Here is a 7,141-nt window from a genome sequence, read left to right as displayed (position 1 = left end):
GTTTTTTAATTTAAGTGAATCCTAATAAAGTTAAATAAGACATTTAAACCCTATTAAAGTTCATATGTTTGGCCCACTAAATATATAGTTTTATACGACATTATGGATTTCAAGAAAATTTTTGGGATTGAATGATAAATTTGAGTTGAATTATGGATATGGACTTTTGGTCCAATAAGTTTTGATCCAATTTGACTGGTTTGACCATGTTTGACCACATTTTGACCAAAGTTGATCAAAGTTGACTTTGATTAAATTTTTGTTTAATTTGTATAATTTTAAATTTGAATATTGGTATCATTATATATTTTTTGAAATAAATTAATTGAAACAATATGCCACCAAAGTGACCTCTATTGCGAAAATTAATTTATTTTAAAATATAATTAATTGGGTACTTATGATTTTATGAATATTGATCAGTCCAAAGGAAGGTCAATATTTAATAAGATTGCATGTGCATTTGTGGTAACAAACACGTGATAATTATTCGCTTTTTACATGTAAATTATAAATTGGCCCAAAGGAAAATTTATTTTTTGACATGTTATTATTGTCAGTATTTATTACTGTACCAAGATATCACTTAGAAGTTAATATTTTGTCTAAAGATAAAATATTAATGGAATATCGGTATCTTGAGATGGGATTGCCATTATTTGAATTTATTATTATTTTGATTTATGTGAGTATAGTTTTAATTATTTTATATTTTCTGTTCAATTGCAAATGATCTTACAAATATTACTACTAACATAAAAAAATTTTGTTCAGCAAGCAACTTCCAAAAAAAAAAAAAGAAAGTTTTCTTTGATTTCCAAACTCCAGCCGTTGATGTTATTAAATTTTTTATTATGCATTTGGATTTTGAAAATTTCAACACCAATCATCACATGATGTGTGTTACTTGCAAGTCCACATGTGTACCATGAAAGTTTAATTGAGTACCATTAACACTTCTTACTAGATTGAAACTTCAATAAGAATAACAAAAGATTGGGACCCACGTGTCATATTCTTCTGGGGAGATGAAGACAAGGAAAATAAGAAGATCTTTCTCTTTGAATTGGACTCGGTGTGGGCAAATTAGAAACAACCAATAAACAGACACTAATCACTACAAGAAACATCTGAATTAGTGGCACCTATTTAATGGAACTTTTCAAGGGAACGCCATGGTTGAATCTTTCAAGGGAACTTCACTTCTTCACACTATGAAAATGCTAGCTCAACAGCATTTTTGCTGACCATGCCATCAAATACAAATCTGGCCACACTTGGTTGGCATTACCTTATGCGTCATTGGATCATGAGTTTTACTGGCATTTCCTAAAAAGTTTAAAATAAGCAAAATGAAAAAAAAAAAAACACAGTTCACTGTTTGATGAGATTTACTTGCCTTATTGATGAGGTTTCCTTACTTCTTCTCTTAACTGATAAGTATTAGAGTAAATCCTAAAAACATTGAAACTCACTGAAATTTTTTCAATCTAGCATTCTCCACAAAACTTTATCTACAAACCCTATCATCTAGCATCATAATTCCGTTGTCATCTACCATTATAATCATTAAAGGTACTTTTTTCCCTTTCTAAATCCCATAGAACAAAATAATGGTTTATAGGTTTTTGTTTGTTATAGCACAAAAGATTGGGACATATCTCTAAACGAAGAATGAAAAGACTTATATCAAATGAAATTCTCGACCCTTTGAATTTTACAGATTTTAATAATTATATTAACTGTATAAAGGGGAAACAAACCAATAAAAAGAGATTTGAAACCAATAGATCCTTAGACGTCTTAGAATTTATACATACAAATATTCGTGAACCATTTTCTACATATGCTTGGAATGATCAACAATATTTTATAACGTTCACAGACGATTTTTCAAAATATAGCCACATATATCTCATTTCAGAAAAGTCACAATCACTGGATGTGTTCAAAAATTTTAAAGTTGAAATTTAGAATCAACTCAACAAAAGAATTAAAAGCGTCAGATCTGACCGTGGTGGTGAATACTATAGTAGATATGACGATTTAGGTGAACAACGTCCAAGATCATTTGCTAAATACCTAGAGGAATACGGTATCATCTCACAGTATACTATGTCGGGATCACCCTTTATGAATGGTGTAGTTGAAAAACAAAATATAACGCTTAAAGATATGGTAAGAAGTATAATATGTTATTCTACCTTACCAGAGTCACTTTGGGAAGAAACACTTAAGATTGCAGCATATATTCTTAATAGAGTTCTAACTAAAGTAACTATCAAAACCCATTGTGAGTTGTGGACAGGAAAAAACCCAGTTTGAAGCATCTACATGTTTGGGGATATCCAGTTGAGACAAGATCTTACAGGTCAAATGAAAAGAAACTGGATTAAAAAATAGTTAGTTGTTATTTTATTGGATACTTTGAAAGATCCAAGGGTTACAAATTTTATGATCCCACGACTAAATCATTTTTTGACACAGAAAATGTCAGGTTCTTTAAGGATGTGGAGTTTGGGGGAGATAATATAGTAAGAGACATTGTCTTTAAAGAGAAATATATTAATATTTTCACAGGTATCATTGATCTTGTTCAGGATCCTATCCTGAACTTGATCATGATATAACAAATCAAGACAATATCGAAGAACAAACTATTATAAAAGAACAAACTCTCCATCTCCAAGAACCAGTGCCATTAAGAAAATCCACTAGAAAAAGGAGAAGTGCAGTGCCAAATGATTACATTATTTTTCTCCAAAAATATGAGGATAATACCGGATTGATGAAAGATGATCCAATCAACTTCTGTCAAGCCATGGAAAGTTCAAATTCTCAAAAGTGGATTGTGCCATAAATGAGGAGATTAAATCCATGAAAGATAATGATGTTTGGAATCTTATCCCATTGCTAGACGGAGCGAAACCCATTGGTTGTAAATGGATATTTAAAATCAAAAGGGATTCGAAAAGTAATATGAAAAGATACAAAACTCATCTTGTCGTTAAGGGATTTACACAAAAAGAAGGTATCCACTATAAAGAAACCTTCTCTCTAGTCTTTTCAAAGGACTTTTTTAGAATTATCATGGCATTAGTGGCGCATTTCAATCTTGAGTTATATCAAATGGATGTAAAGATAACGTTTCTCAATGGTGACATTGATGAGACGATTTATATGGTGCAACCAGAAAACTTTGTATCTGTAGATTCAAAAATATGATTTGTAAACTTAAAAAATTCATTTATGGGTTCAAACAAGCATCTCGACAATGGTATTTCAAATTTCATCAAATGATCATCTCATTTGCTTTTGAGATGAATTTAGTAGATGATTGTATATACCATAAGTTTTGTGGGAGCAAATATATTTTTCTGGTATTGTATGTTGATGACATTTTACTTGCCAGCAACGATATGGGTCTATTGCATGAAACTAAGAGAATTTTAACTAAGAATTTTGAAATGAAAGATCTTGATGATGCATCTTTTGTGTTAGGCATACAGATACATCAGAATCGCTTTCGAGATTTTGAGACTATCACAAAGGAGCTATATCGAAAAGATTCTTAAAAATATGACATGCAAAATTATAAATCAAGTGACATCCCTATAGATAAAGGAGACAAATTTAGTTTTGACCAATGTCCTAAGAATGCTTTTGAGGAAAAAGAAATGCAAAAGATTCCTTATGCGTCAGCAGTAGAGAGTCTAATGCATGTTCAAGTATGTACGCGTCCGGATATTGCGTACATTACTGAAATATTGGATAGATATTTAAGCAATCCTGGACTAAATCATTGAAAAATAACCAAACGAGTCTTGCGGTATTTACAGAAAATAAAAGATTACATGCTCACGTATCGGAGGTCAGATAAACTTGATATCATTGGGTATACTAATTCCGATTATACTGGATATCAAGATACTATGAAATCAACATCAGGTTATATCTATTTGTTGGCTAGAGGTGTCATATTTTGAAAGAGTGCTAAACAATCTCTTTGACAGATGTCGGGCCTGTGCAATAATAAAAACCTGCTCAACTAAAGTTAATTTCTGCAGATAGTGATAAGCAGGGTCGAATCCACAGGGACTGGGTGTAATTGTTCCTTTTCAAATTCACAGTAGCAAATGGGGTGTTTTTGTGCAGAAGGTGACAATCAAAGAAATTCAAATAAAATCTAAAAAGCTACTAAAAATTAAATAACAAATTACTAAAATCAAATGGGTGATAATTAAGGATTTAGCCAAGAAATAACTTCAGCAATGGTGCACCTAATTGATCATCGAAACAAAGGCAATTCCAATTCTTTATCAATAAATAGGTTATAACTACCAAACAAGCGATGACAGTGAACCCCTCCTTACTGCGTCGGTGATTAAGGTACGCCAGTTAATCACCGCCCTAATTGAAAAATAATTCTAGGTACACCCGTAAGATTTAATTTCCCAATTACCTTACGTATTAGAGGAGCCCTATTCTAACCAAATAACACACTACCAGAGTTATTTTAGATTAGCCCGCGTATCCCTCTTGACACAAACCCAATCGTGCCAGTTGTCACTAATTCAAGGTAATTAAATAATTACGGATTTAAACGCCCTAATTGACAATAGATTACCAAATTAACTAATTATCCGGATCCAAGACAATCAATTAATTAAATAACCATAAGTATAGCAATCAAGGAATATGCGAATACTAATAAATAAAAGGAAAAGATTAAATTAAATCGATCTCACAATTTTTAGGTGACCCAAAGCATCCGTTGTTTCTTGACTAGAGTGAGGAAATTAGTTCATATTTGATGAATAAAATCCACAGGAAATTGAAACAAGAGTCGCGGCCATTGTGTGGCAGGAGGAATCCACTACAGATCACAAGGAAAAATCAAACGAAAAAGCTACAGGGAAATGATTCAATGCTTCAATTGCTCCTGACATCCAAGAAGACAAAAACTACTAAGAAGCAAAGGAAGGAAAAGTCAAAGCTAAAGCTCTAGAGTAGTGCTCCCCTCCTGCCATTTCTAATTTCTATCTAATAATCCTCCCCATATGCGGCGGCGCCACAGAAGAAAAGAAGACCTCTGCCAAATGACCAAAAAGGGCTCGCGTCCCTTTTTTCCCAAAGTTGCCCCTACATGCCTTCTATTTGGGTTCTTTTCCGATGACTGTCAAATTGGCATTTGTTATAATATTTTCAATCTACTCCCTGAAATAACTGCAAATCATAAAAAGTGAGTAGAATCTAGTAATAAATTCACATCAGGTCAAGTAATAGGGAAAATTGATAATAAAATAAATGATAAAATCGCACCCTATCAATTCCCCCCACACCTAAACTATACTTGCCCTTAAGCACAAGAACAGTAAACAGACACCAAAATTTGACAATGGCCATCACTCTTATCTACTACGTTGCCAAGATACCAAGGAAAACCATATATCAAGTATTAGTGATCAAAATCCGAGAAGCATCACCTCGATTAGCTTTTAAACCGCAAACTCTTTCAATTCTAACTTAACTGATCTAAGAAAAAGGAATGGCGCACAATATTTATCGGCAAATGGTCCAAATATTAACCAAAATCTCCATATTAAGTCTATAAATCGGCAAACTGACCTCTAACACACACTAACACAACCTGCACTTTTTTTCACGTTTTCTATTATTCATTTTTTTCTTTATTTTCTCTTTTTTTTAAGATTAGCACAAAAGATTTAGTCTGTAGCCATTGGAGCCTTTTGACGCGAACTCCGACATTTGTCAGATGAAAGAGCTCGGTTACTCAGCTCCTATCGCCACGTGACCACATGTTCATAGCAATTACTACTTTTTGACGCGAGAATCGACACTTTCGGTGAAGATCCCCGGTTACTTGGTAGTAAAGACTAGTGGAGTACAGTCAGCTCTTATTCACAGCCAAATAACACAAAAACTCAATATAAAACAAAAATCAAAAGAAAATTTGCATCAATTAGCCTCATTTTTTCCAAACATGGAGAACTAGAGTTAATCACTGGACCAATTCACATGAAAATGCCAACCGTCATTCCCTAAACCTAGAAAAGTTAACAAAAAAATCAAAAGAGTCAGGTAGTCATCGATATTCAACAAAGAGATGTTTTGGACTCAACCACATCAACTCAATACACTTTTATCATTAAAACTTGGCAAGAGTAGATTTAAAGTCAATAACTCAACATCAAACTTTGGCATTCATATGAGAGCTAATCAATAAAAAGAAAGACAGAGACTCAAATAACAAATTAGAAATAAAGGAAAAACACCTAAAACTAAAAACTACTAAAAACGAGAACCACAACTGATCCAATCCCCCCCACACCTAAACGATACATTATCCTCAATGTAGCAAGTAAACAACAAAAGTAGAAGAGAGGGCAACAAAACTCCCCTAGAATCGGGTCAAAGTGGAGGGTGAGGTAGTGCTGGGGGCGGAAAACCCGAGTGCTACATGAATACCGCCAAATTTTGTGCCATGGCAGCACATTGTTGTCAATGTTAATCATCCAAGCCTCCAAATTCTCAACCTGCATCCGAAGTTGGTGCCAGGCCTCAGCCCCTAGTGGTGGAGGGGGGAGCGGGGTGGTCTCGAAGGGGTAAAAAGGTAGGCACCATCGACATGCTCCGGAACTCCTATCCGCTCCAAGCGTTCAGCATTCAAATATTCCATGTCGCAGGCCAAATGAAGGTCGTGATCCTGGAGATTGAGAACTCCTAGCTGGACCGCTAGGTGGGTGATGTAGGATCCGAGAATCAGGGGCTTGTTCTTCTTTGCATAATAGACTTGAACTGTGCCGCCAACCAACACTCCAAGTTGACCTTGAACCCATTTTTCATGCACCAGAGGAAGAAGAGCTCCGGCCGAGAGATTATACCCGAACTGTCTTTTCTACCCGAGTAGCTGTATGCCAAAAGTCGCTGAACATACCGAACACTCGGGTCCTCAAGAAAGGAGCTCCTAAATCGAGATGGGTTATAACGCTGCTCGTCGACAGACATGTCTTCCCACACCTCGCAGTAGGCGGAAAGAAACAGCTCCACATAATCACAGGCACTCTCAGCGTATTCCCTAGTCTCAGCGTACTCCCGAGTGATGAAACTGAAAGCCAGA

Source organism: Coffea arabica, chromosome 2e (genome assembly GCF_036785885.1).
Source record: "Coffea arabica cultivar ET-39 chromosome 2e, Coffea Arabica ET-39 HiFi, whole genome shotgun sequence".
NCBI classification, from domain to species: Eukaryota; Viridiplantae; Streptophyta; class Magnoliopsida; order Gentianales; family Rubiaceae; genus Coffea; species Coffea arabica.
This window is presented reverse-complemented; position numbering follows the sequence as displayed.